Source organism: Marmota marmota, unplaced genomic scaffold (genome assembly GCF_001458135.2).
Source record: "Marmota marmota marmota unplaced genomic scaffold, marMar, whole genome shotgun sequence".
In the NCBI taxonomy this organism is placed as follows: domain Eukaryota; kingdom Metazoa; phylum Chordata; class Mammalia; order Rodentia; family Sciuridae; genus Marmota; species Marmota marmota.
In genome coordinates, this window is record NW_025999945.1 from 303,259 (window position 1) to 315,445 (window position 12,187).

The 12,187-nt window shown below is 45.4% G+C and overlaps 1 protein-coding gene across 1 annotated transcript in view; it reads left to right on the forward strand.

Annotated features, from left to right (window-relative positions):
• Positions 1-2: 2 nt before the first annotated feature.
• The window catches only part of Sh2d4b (SH2 domain containing 4B), a 105,304-nt gene continuing 93,119 nt past the window's right edge, over positions 3-12,187 (forward strand). The window contains exon 1 of the mRNA XM_048801671.1: positions 3-3,030. The gene's annotated coding sequence lies outside the window, so the exon portion shown is untranslated. The remainder of the gene's footprint in view (positions 3,031-12,187) is intronic.

Here is a 12,187-nt window from a genome sequence, read left to right on the forward strand (position 1 = left end):
GGTAGGAGAGGAAGAACTTTAACCCTCAGGCCCACAGGAAACATTACTTTAGGTGATTCCTTTCCAAACCCTGACAATACTGTTTACCCAAGCAAAAAAAGCTTGGGAACTGTGGGTTAGTATCTGGGCATTGCTGCTATGTGGACCACGTATCCTGGACTTGTTGGCCTCTCTGTCATTGGGGGAGGTGGGAGGGTGTCAGGGGCTGTGTCTGCCTCAGGGAGCCTTCTACCCAATCTCCCTGCCAGTGTGTTGGTGGCCATAGACCCTGCTTGCCAGAGTGTTGATTCCAAGGGCTTCAGACAGCTCCTGCTGTCCCATCTATTCATGTAGTCCTATTGCCTGGACCCCTTGGAATTCTCCTAGGTACCACACTCCAATTCAGGAGGAATTCTAGCCATGTCTTCCAGAATTTTATTTCTCAGTTAGTTCATAAAATGTTCAGGCCATCTCGTTTAACTCTTGAGTCGTTGGTTGAAGAAAGAAAACAAATCAAGGATTGATTAGAGAGCCCCTGACTTGAAGCTCAGACACCCTGCCTTGGCCTGCCCTGTACCCTCACCTTCCCTATTCTCTCAGAACAATGTGCCACCTCTGCACTCTCCTTAAAGCTTTGTCCTCCTTAGAGCTCACTTTTTTAACTTTTAACTTTTTTTTTTTTTTGGCAAGCACTCCACCACTGAGCCACACCTCCAGTTCTGCCACTCACTTCAAAGTCTCCAGGTTTCTCCTGTCCTTCCTGTGACCCTCCTCCTACCTCCTCTCAGGATTCCGTCCTGCTTTTTCCCTACCCCTCTTCCTGTTGCTGCCTTTTCTCCTCCTCCTACAGACTTGCTGAGGCCCCATTGCTTTCCTTTCCCACTTTCCTTCCCTGGCAGCTTCTTCCCTGGCCACTCTCTGCCCTTCTCATCCCCACCAGTACTCTCCTTTTGGCTGGTTGTCAAACCAGGACAACCGACTCTTCAAAAGCCTCTGCTTCTGAGGTCCAGGTGTGCTACTTCTAACCCTCTTCCATCTGTCCCTCTCAGGCCTCAGCTGTGTCTGCCCCACCCTCCTCATTGGTCTCCAGGACCTTCCCATTGCTCACAGGTCAGGGCCCTGGGTCAGGCAGGAAAAGCATCTGCATTGCTTCCCAAGCCCAGGCACTCAGTGTCCCCACACGAATAACAATAAAAATTAATGGACATTGTACAGTATGTTTCAGCAACACAGGAAATACTCAGAGTACTTAAGAATTAATAAATCATTCAAGCACCAGAACAGGTCTGTGGAAGCCATTTTCATGCATAAAACATGCACCTCAGAGGAAGGTAAGTTACCTCCAAGGATTGGGAAAGGCCTGGTTTAACTCTGGGAGCCTATCCCTAGAACCTCACCTTGCAGCTAAAGCAGGAGGCCAGGAGGTGACCTGCCAGCTCTGAATTTCAGATCTAAGATCCTCCAGGTCACTGGGCTCAGGATCTATAAGCATTTGGGAAAAGTGGGGAAATGGTGACCTCCCCTCTGTACCTGGACTTGAGTGCCCAGTTTGATTTTGGGGCCTGTGGGAAAGCAGGGCATTGCTTCTAAGCACAGCCCCATGCTGGGCTATAGGCCTTGGTGTCACACAGTAGGCTCAGTTTGCTGCAAGGCCCAAGCTGTGCTGTGTTCAGTCCACAAACCGACTGCTCCCTGGCTCTGTGTGAGTTGCTTATCTTAAAGCCAAGTTGCTGGGGATGGGGTGGGGACAAAGCTTCCCCTCACTCAACAAGCTTATGGAGGCTGGCATTGTGGGGTCAGACGCAGCCTTCTCTCAAGGAAGTGCTGAGCAGAAGCCACAGAGGGAGGGCCTCTGTCGAGCAGGAGGGTCCACATGATGACTTCCTGGCCAGCAACCTCAGAAGCATGGTATGCAGAGATGCAGAGAATGGGGAGAGCTATCTCAGTGGCCCAGCACCTGGGGTTCCCGCTGTCTGGGTAGGAAGGTCCCTACCCAGATGTCAGTTGTGTCAGCACTGGCCCCCACTAGCTGAAAACCCTCAGGTCCACAAGATGAGAAGGGAGGAGGAACAGTACTTCATGTGGGCCTTTGCTCCAGTGTCTGTGTGTTTGTGTCTCCAGGGCTACAAAGTTTTAGCTCATCAGCCCCATGATGGATCTTGGTAGACGTGCTCTGTCTGATCATGTCCAAAGGATCTCTGGACTTCCAGGTCAGACTGGGCCACCTGCAGGCTGTTCTCATTTACCTGGGTGCTCTCCAAAGGCCCAGAGAACCACATACTTTTAGGGCATTTTGAACTTCTTACAAAGTCACAATTAACGGGCCTTTCCTCCTAAAAGGCTATGTTAAAACCAAATTTATTCTCAGAATGATTTGGGGGGCTTTAAGGAGCCTCAGAAATGTCACATGTAGAACTGGGGCTATTGTGGAACCTTAAGAGAAAGAAAAAAAAAAAGCTAAGGATACATTTAAGTGGAAACTGTTCTAGGGGTTCTGTGGGGTCCCAGCTCTGAAGAGGGCAGAGTAAAAATTCCTTACAAAGGTTGGAGGTGATCATTTCTTCACTTGCCTTCCCACCCCCCCGTGTTCTGTGTCCTGTATTTCAGCAGGGCTTTCAAAAGCATCACTTAATAACTACCAAAATAAATTACCACCTTGGACTGTAATTTTGTCACCTCAAGCAACTTTTAAATGTGTCTTTTTAAAATATAAGTAAAAGCAATCTAAATAGAGTGTAAAGTGAATTTTTTTTCTTCTGTTGCCAGAGGCAACCATAATGAAGTCTCCTTCCAGCAAGTGACTTCAGATCTTTACACAAATGGCAATCATTTTACATGGTATCCCATGATTAGTTTTACTTAATATACTGATCTGTGGTGCATTTGCATGGTCACACTGTCCATTGTGGGGCTGTGCCACCAGCAAATGGACCTTGCCCTCAGTAAAGGGGAGTATGTTTACAGACATAGGTAACAGAAAACCCAGTTCAGACTGGCCTGCACAATGAGGGGAGGGTTTTGGCTCCTGAACCTGGAAAGTCCAGAAGTGGGGTGAGTTTCAGGGCTGGTTTGATCCAGTGGCTCAGCAATGTCAACAGGATCTGGTTTCCTTTCTCTCTGCTCTGCCTTCCATGGTATCCCCATCCTCTGGGGCTGAGGGGGGAATCATTCCACCTCGGACAAGCTCCTGTGATGGATGCAGCATGTGGTAAAGCCACTGGGGGAAGGGAGGCCCTCCTGCTTGTTCATTTTACTTTAACCACATGGTAGGATGTGGTTTAAGCAGAGTCCTATAGGATGGGGGATGGAAGCGAGATGCTGACAATCCCCCCGACCCCTGCATTGCTGTGGGTGAACATTAGGGTAGCTTGCAGGGTTTTGTTCAACAAGGGGTTGAAAAAAAGCATGTGTGTTTGGTTAATGGAATTACTTCTTATTAGGATTTGTAACATGTTTAAGGGAATTCTCCAGGGGGTTGGCTTACATTGGGTGGGGTGTGCCTCTTTTGCCAGGTCATTGCTGGTGTGTAGGAAACTGTCCTAAACCTCTCCTCCCTTTTTGGTAGGTAATAATCCCTCTCTTGGACCTTTCAAGGATTAAATGAGATGTGGTGGGTAAAACATTTAGCAGTAGGTCCAGATTAGTTAGTATGGTAACCCCCAAATTATTGCTAATGTAGTTTGGAGATTAAGGGGATTTGATCTGTAGCGTTTTGTCCCCACCTGCTGAGCTGCCTGGGTTACATGTCATACAGCTCAAGTTCTGAGCCCAGTGAAATGAGTAAGATGTAATATTCACTCCTCCGCCCTTTTAGGCACAAGGCTTCCGGGTTTGTAGGGAGCCTCAGGCATTTGGAGTTCAAGATCTGTTTGCTTTATGTCCCTTTGGGATATGGAGGTGAGAGGGGGCTGCTTCCTGAGATTGGTGCACGGGCCCTGCTGTGCTTGCCAGGAAGCCCTGAGAAAAACTTGGTGTCTGAAAACTGGGAAAGTCAGGAAAAGTCAGGTAGAGTGCGGCAGTTGTCACCACCAGGGCTGGTGTCTTCCTCTTCTCTCCCTAAGGTGGCCATTTCAGCCTTACTGCGCCTTTGCAAGGAGGTCAGGGTGGCAGGTTTGCAGATCCTTTGGGCACAAACAGTCACTCAGCTATCAGCTATTGTGTTTTCTTTACTTTTAGATTTGATTTTGTTTTGTTCTTTTTTTTTTTTTTTCCTGAAATCAGTACAGATGTAGTTTAATATGGGAAGACTTGAGTGGTCTCTGGGAGGTATTGAGTACCCTGTCTCTGAAGGAATGCAGTACTTATCTGGGATAATATGGATGGGACAGGTAGCATGTGAGTTTTGTGCTTCATGGACTGACAGCAACTCCTTCCATCTATTGATTAAAAAGGGGGACAGGTAGGTTGTAGATCAGTGGTAGAACGCTTGTCTAGCACATGTGGGACAGTGGGTCCAATCCTCAGCACATTAAATAAATAAATAATATAAAAGTATTGTTTCCATCTACAATTAAAAAATGTTTTTTTTAAAAAGCATGACTCTAATATTACATGTGAACCTGTCAAGGTTTTAATTCATTAAATAAGGGAGTTGGTAAGATTAACAATTCAAAGGAGGAATCACAATGAATCATAAATCCATAAGTAGTAAACGTGTTGAAATTGTCTTTTTTTTTCAGGAAAGGAAGCAGTTGAATCTCTTCGGGAGATATGTACATCTATTGACAATAACTCTGCAACATAGAGTTGTAGAATAGCTCAAAGGCAATAAAGATCTAGAATCAAGATCAGATAAATGGGAAGGTGTGCCCCAAATAATGCATAGGTTTCCACTGAAGACACTCAGATGTTTTTTTATTTTATTCCCAATTTCCTTCTACCTCTTGTCCCTGTAGAGCTTACTTTTAAAATAGAACCAGGCAGGTCATTGAAAGGAACCAATGGCTCACAGTGATAAGAGGTGCTTGAGGATTAGAACACCTAGCTGCCCCAGCCAAGGGCCAACCACTATGGGAAGCATCCTGGGGGTTCTTTCAGCATGAATGGCTGGCTCAGGCCATGTCTGCCACCTGCAAAGCTCATGTCTGCAAATCTGCTTGTTTTTTTGTTTAAACCAAAGAGGGGAAAACCCAACTTTTTATTTCTTTTTTAAATAAAAAGATGGGGTCTTGCTTTGTTGCCCAGGCTGGCCTCAAACCCTGGGCTCAAGTGATATTCCTCCATCAGCTCACGAGTAATTGGGACTACAAAGTGTGAGCCACTGTGCGCAGCTGCAAACCTGATTTACATCTGCTTCTTGACCCACTCCTACAGACACATCAATTGCTGCATCCCAAACTGCTTAACATGTTTTCTCTTCCCCCAAGCCTATGTTGCACTCACACCGCAACCAGCCCTTGTCCTCTGTATCTCAGCCGAGCACCCCACCATTTATCAGTGACCAAATGCAGGAATATGGTATCACCTGGGCTATGGCAATGAAATTGACTCCTCTGTAGTCAGTAGGCCATCTATCCTAAAAGTTAAACACCATCTAGCCAAGTGATGCTGAATGCTTCACTCCCTGGAGTAGCTACCATGACAGATTTCAGTATCATTTACCCCCTTTTTTGTCTGAATGATTCCTGAGTCTCCCCTTGTTTGTAATGCATGCATATAGGTGCATTTGATTTTTGTTTTCTTATTTATTTAAGTATTAGGGATGGAACCCAGGGGTGCTGTACCACTGAGCTACATCCCTAGCCCTTCTTATTTTGAGACAGGGTTTTGCTGAAGTTGTTGAGGCTGGCCTCACACTTGGGGTCTTCCTGCCTCTGCCCAAGAGGCTGAGATTGCAGGTGTGTGCCGCCATGCCCAGAACAAAGTAAAGTGTGTTTACTTCTTTTCTCTCTGAATCTCAAAGAGATTCCTGAAAGATATAGGGGTGAGAGGATTTTGATCATGTGGAAGGAAACCTGTGATGGATGTTTTAAATAACAGGAGTGCGGGGGTCCCCAGCCCCTAGCTGCTGAATTCTCCCCTCTTTCCTCCCTGAAAAACAGTTCTTAGAACTGGCAAAGACATGCATTTTAATGTCACAATTTTGGTCTTTTTAAAAAATTCCTACAACCTCCCTGTGTTTGTCAGTTTCTATCACTAAAGTGAAATACTTGAGATAAGTGACTTATAAAGAGAAAATGTTTATTTTGGCTTATATTTTGGAGGGTTCCAGTTCAAGATTGATTGGTCCATTACTTTGAACCTTTAGAGAGGTAGAGTATCATAGCAGGAGTCTTGGCAGAGCAAAACTGCTCACCCCATGCCAAAAAGGAAAAGAAAGAAGATGGGGCTGGGGTCTCACAGTCCCCCTTGAGGGACAGCCCCAATGACCTGAGGACCCTTCATAGGGTCTCACCTCCTTTGAAGGCCCACAGCATCTCCCAATAACACCATCTTTGGGACCAAGGACTTGGTGTATGTGGGAGTTGTGGTTCTGGGGATGGAACCCTGGGCCTCTATCCAAGTGTTCTACCACTGTACCACACTCCCAGCCCCAGGACCATGCCTTTAACACATGGACTTTTGGGGACATTCAACATTCAAACTAAGCATCCCATCCCCTTACCTTAAGGTCATACCAGGATAGGTGCCAGCCACGGCCTTGAGGAAACAATATGGGTAAATGTTCACTGTGGTCCTCAGGAGTAAGGTTGAAACTGGGGCATGTATGTCCATAAGCCTTTTTTCTTCTGTGAAAATGCAACAGTCTGATGGTGACCTCAGAAAATCTACAGTGGGGCCAAGGCTGCTGGACAGGTGGGGGCTGGGAGAGAACTATTTTCTCCATTATAGTTAAGAGGAAACAGACTCAGACCAAGGAACTTGCCAGATGGCTGGGAAGTAACATAGCTGAGATTACAGCTAGGATTCCCACTTTAAGGACTGTTGTCCCTCCCTCTGATGAGACTAATTCACAGGATACAGATGTGTGTGTAGTTGGGGCAGATGTGTGTGCTCATGTAGCACAGTGCAAAAGCCAGGAACTACAATCCTTTTCTTTAGAAAAATGGGAATAGTGTAGTCATTCCAACACTAGCTTATGAGTTAGGGCAGTGGTTCTCAAAATGCAGCTTCTATGCACCGCCCTTCCCCAAGTATATGGAGTCAGATACTCTGGGAGAGGGCCAGTGTTCTGTTTCAATCAGCTCTTAAGTGATTTTAATGCATACTAAAGTTTGAGAACTGTTTTATAAGGGAAGAATCAGAATAGAGTAACCACTGTAACAACATCCCCTGAATTTTGGTGACTTTGAAAAAGAAACGCTTGTTTCTTGTGTATGTCACATTCCATCCCTAGTGGCTTCTGGGGGTTAGGGTGGGGAATACTATGCTCCATACAGCCTCTCAGGGATCCAGTCTCTTTCAGTCTTATGGCTCTATCTCCTAGAGCCCCTTGGAGTTGTCTCTAGTCAAATGGTGGCTGGGGCAAGGGTGAGGACCAGGGAGGAGGATATTGGGAGCTAGACCCAGATGGGAGTATATTGTGTTCACATTCCATTGGCCAGAACTTGAGCCAGTTAACTACAGGAGCCTGGCAGAGATCGAGGAGTAAGAAGGGAGGTCAGATATTGGACACCAATGTTCTGTGCCCCAAGTCACAGTTTAGGGAAATAAAGATGAACTAAATTTTCTGACTTCCTAAATCCCTTTTTGTAGGAATATGGGGCCCAGATTAGGGTTGGGGCTGGTTTACCTCATAGCCTCTGCTCAGCCTTCTCTACTCTACAGAGTGCCCTGAAAGCAGTTTGGCTTCTCAAGTTCTGGGCAGGAGAGTGGGCTGTGTCCGGACTGGAGGGCAGACAGCACACTGAACAAGAGTGGAACTTGGGAGGGCAGGAGCCATTCTTGGCTTGGTGAGACCTGCCTTTAGTTCTTCTTGTTAGCAGCTGTGTGACCCTAGTCTTGATTTCCTCAAATATAAACTTGAGATAATAAAATGGCTAGTTTCATAATCTTGTTCTGAGAATTAAATGAGGAATTTAAAAAGGAAGCCCCTGGCACAGACCCTTCTGCCACACAGACATAATGTTGATAGTTCTTCCCTGGCTGTTCCACTGAGCAGGACATGGGGGATGGGGGCCACTGGGCTCTCCTGGTGCCTTGGAACCTGGCAGCAGGGGCTCACTCCAGTTCTCAGCCACTTGCCGGACAAGGATGGCTTCTCACTACTGGTCAGGATGGCTAGGGCTGGGCTTGAGGTTTGTATGTGACTTGCCTACAGCTGAGTGGGGCAGCAGGGAGGGCTAGCAGACTGCTTCATGTTTACTAGGACCCAAAGGACCAGGGTAGCCTTGGTGGGAGGCTGTTCATAGTGTTGGCCATCTAGAGCAGCAGAGTTCCAGCCTGCCCTTGGAATTCACAAGTATGCACTAAGACTTGGTGTCTGGTAAACCAGTGCTGAGTGGCCTCTGGAGAGGGATCAGGTGAACAGTGTTTTCTTATGAGGAGGATGAGGTTTCCAGGAGAGATTTATGGGGCAAGGATGCAGGCCAGTGTTGGTCCTTTGTCTGGGTCAGCTGGTGGTGGAAAGGTGGCAGCCATCTCAATGCTCCCTCCACCCTGTGGACCCAGAGCTTCCTACTCCATTAGCCTGTGAACAGAAGATTTAGCTTCTCTAGAAACTGTCCCTTCATTGTGTCACAGCTTCTGTCCATGAAGCAAAGAAGGAAGGCCTGGGACACTGCATAGCTCTAAGAGCGTACATTGAACAATCATGTAGAAGTCTTGGAGTTTTGCTCACCATAGAAAACTGGTGACATCCAAGTATGGAGGCGATGGATGGATTTGGGGGCCTGAGAAGACTTCTTGTGGTAATCAGGCCATCAAAAGGGCCCAGGTTCTTCCCTTTTATGGTATCATGTCCTGCCCATCTCTGTAGTATCCATGACAAGACAAATGGAGACAGAAGCAAACCACTGGGGTGGTCAGGAGACACTGGCTGTAGTAGTTTAAAACTTTAACTCCAGGTTAAGCAAAATGGGGTTTTACAAAGGCCCACACCCCCAAGAAGGACAGGGGCACATTCATAGACTCAGAGAAGAACCAGGGCTTTGGGGTAGGCAGGGGCCTTGAACCTGCTAGGGAGACCTTCCCATTGGCTCCTCTGCTATCTTTACAGGTTGGTCCTACTTCCTTCTGCTACATACCGACCTTAATCTTACAGGGAGACTTGAGTGTCAGCAGCCCCAAGTTAGTAACTTGGTAGAAAAAAAGCTCATTATCCCCCATGTTTGTATATCAATCCCAGACCCAATACCTGTCCAGCTCGTAAGTCCCCTTTAAAGCCAGGAATATGGGGAGGCTCTCTAGGCAGAAGAATTAACTTCCACAATGCACTCCCCCACCTAATATTAGTTTGATTCACCGAATTAATGAGGAACCAAGCCCCAGATTAAGAAGCATACAAACAGAACTCATGTTGTTACCCAGTGTGTGCCTGGCTGGTTCATACAGGGCCTATCTGTTTAATATGGAGCCCTGACTGCTTACCCAGGTACAGATGAGGAAACTGAACCATGAAAACAAGGCCTGTCTGGGAGCTCACTGCGCTGGTAAGGTTGAGTGTGGATTGACACAGGTCTAGTTGGCTACTAGAACTGTGCTGTTGGAATCAGTGTATGCGTTTGTGTGTGTGGTGTGTGTGTGTGTGTGTATACACACACACTATCTATATCTATATATATATATATATATATATATATATATATATATATATATATNTATATATATATATATATATATATATATATATATATATATATATATATATATAGTAGTTTTTTGTTGTTTGTTTGTTCACAAATGTCACCATGGGTGTTCTGCCCTTTAGAGATATTTGGATGTCACCAGTTTTCTATGGTGAGCAAAACTCCAAGACTTCTCCATGATTTCTGCTGACCACTTTCCTAGAAGCCCATGTACCCCAAAACACAGAGATCACTTCTCTTTAGTGATCTCTGTTTATCCCCACCTTTATCTTACAGAATTGGATAAAATTCATTTTTTAAATAATAAAGATGTCACAGCAAGCATTTTGTGAATTAAATCACATTGATGAAGATTTGGGGCAGGGTGGACTGCAACCCAGATTAGATGACTCCCTCTCTCTCTCTTCTTCCCCTGCCTTCTCTGAAGCTCACAATCCCTAGTTCACTAGCATCAATTCCAAATCTAACAAGGTATCCAGAAGGGCAGGGCTTCTTCCTTTTTTTCTCATATTTTTAATTGGAGCATTATAGTTGTACATAAAAATGGGATTTGTTGTTCCATATTCATACATGCACACAATATAACTGGCCTCCTACCTTTAATAGATCACAATTGTACTCCTTCGAAAGGAGTGGGGCTTGTACTGTTGTTTGTCTTGATATATAAGACTGAGGCTGTACTACATATATCCAATCTCAGTTTACCTGCTTTCCCCTTGACCAACACATCTTGAGCAACCTCTTTATGCTAATGTTCTCCTCAACTTCAGTTCCAATGGCTACACTGCATTTTATCCTATAGATGTGCCATGATTTATTCAGCTAAACATTTTATTGAACACATTAGTTATTCTGAAATTTTCACTATGGCAAATGTCACAGTAACGATCCTTACATATGTCATAAGATCCCCGCCCCCACAGTGAGGATGTGAGCATTGAGTATAATACTGGCAGTATAGAGTTCAATATTCCTCAGTATTTGGGGAGTTGGTTTCATCTGTTCATTCTTTTTTCTTTCTTGGTGCTGAGAATCCAACCCAGGACCTCCCACATGCTAGGCAAGCACTCTACCCACTGATCTACACCCCTGGCCCCTCATCTATTCATTCTTTTGTTTAACTTGGGAATCATTTTATCAATCCTCTCTCCTAATTTCCTTTCATATTTGAAATGATATTAAGTCCATAAATTAATTTGAGATAGTATTAGTTATGTATTGCTGCATAGCAAATTATCCTCCAATTTAGCAGCTCATAAACCACACACATGCCTTTCATAACCATTTTAAGGGTTAGGAATATAATAGCAGCTTAGTTGAGTGGTTCTGGCTCTCTCTCTCGTGAGATTGTAATGAAACTGTTGACCAGGAGGAGATTTCTCCCGAGCAGAGCTGGAGGATCCTCTTCCAACCTCACTAGTGACTGACAGGAGGTCTCAGTTCTGCCCATGGGCCTCACAGCATGGTTTCCTGAGTGCATGATGAGAGCTGAGAGCCTGGTCAAGTGTCTGATAGAAGGCACACTCCCTTCTGGCACGGGTGTGAAATCCAGGAGGTAGGGATCTTTGAGAACCATTCTTGCTGAATGGCTGGTACGGAGATTAATTGGACATTTTTTCAATATTGGTTCTTGTCTGATTGTGAATGTCTTGTGTTCCTAGATCAACTTAAAGCCTACATATTCTCCCAGTAAAAAGATCTACTTTTCCTTGTTACAGGTCCCCACGTTGTTAAGTTCATTCTTAGTATTTCGTATGTCTGGTTCCTGTAGTGAGCAGGATCTTATTTAATACATCATTTTTTTTCTCCCTCCCTCCTTAAATCATTATTTTATTTTATTCAAAAATATACCTCATTTTTTTCTAAGTAGTTGCTGCACTCATGCAGGAACACTATTGATACTTATGTCCATGATGACATAAGTATCATCATGGTGGTGACAAGCAGAAACTACTGTTGACTTTCACTGAGCCCTTAGATTGCAAAATAGATCGAGTAAGATAAGTAAGTACTCTTAGAAGCAGCTTCCCAAGTGATGATGCTCCAGGGAAGGTGGACAGAATGTAAGAAGGGCCCTCCTGTAGCTGATGCTTCCATGGTAACTTTGCCCAAGCTCAGCTGTAGCTGAAATGAGAGGGTCCTCTGGCCATCACTGACCCTGCCTGTGAGGGACTGTGGGACATGCTGGGGAAGCCAAAGCCGGTGACTTGTGACAAGGCTATCCATTCACCTAATGTAGCCCATGACTCCTAGGTCTAAGTGTCCAGCATCCTTTCTGCAGAGCCCTGCTCTGGATGGCTCCCCAGAATCTGCATAGGCTCTGCCAGTTCCACCTGGAAGGTTCCTTCTTCATTCATTTTCTATAGGTATTTACCAAGCATTGCTATGTGCCAAGGAGCATTCTACATCAGTGACGAACTGGATGGAAGCACTTGCTCTTGGAGTGCTTATTATCTAGGAGG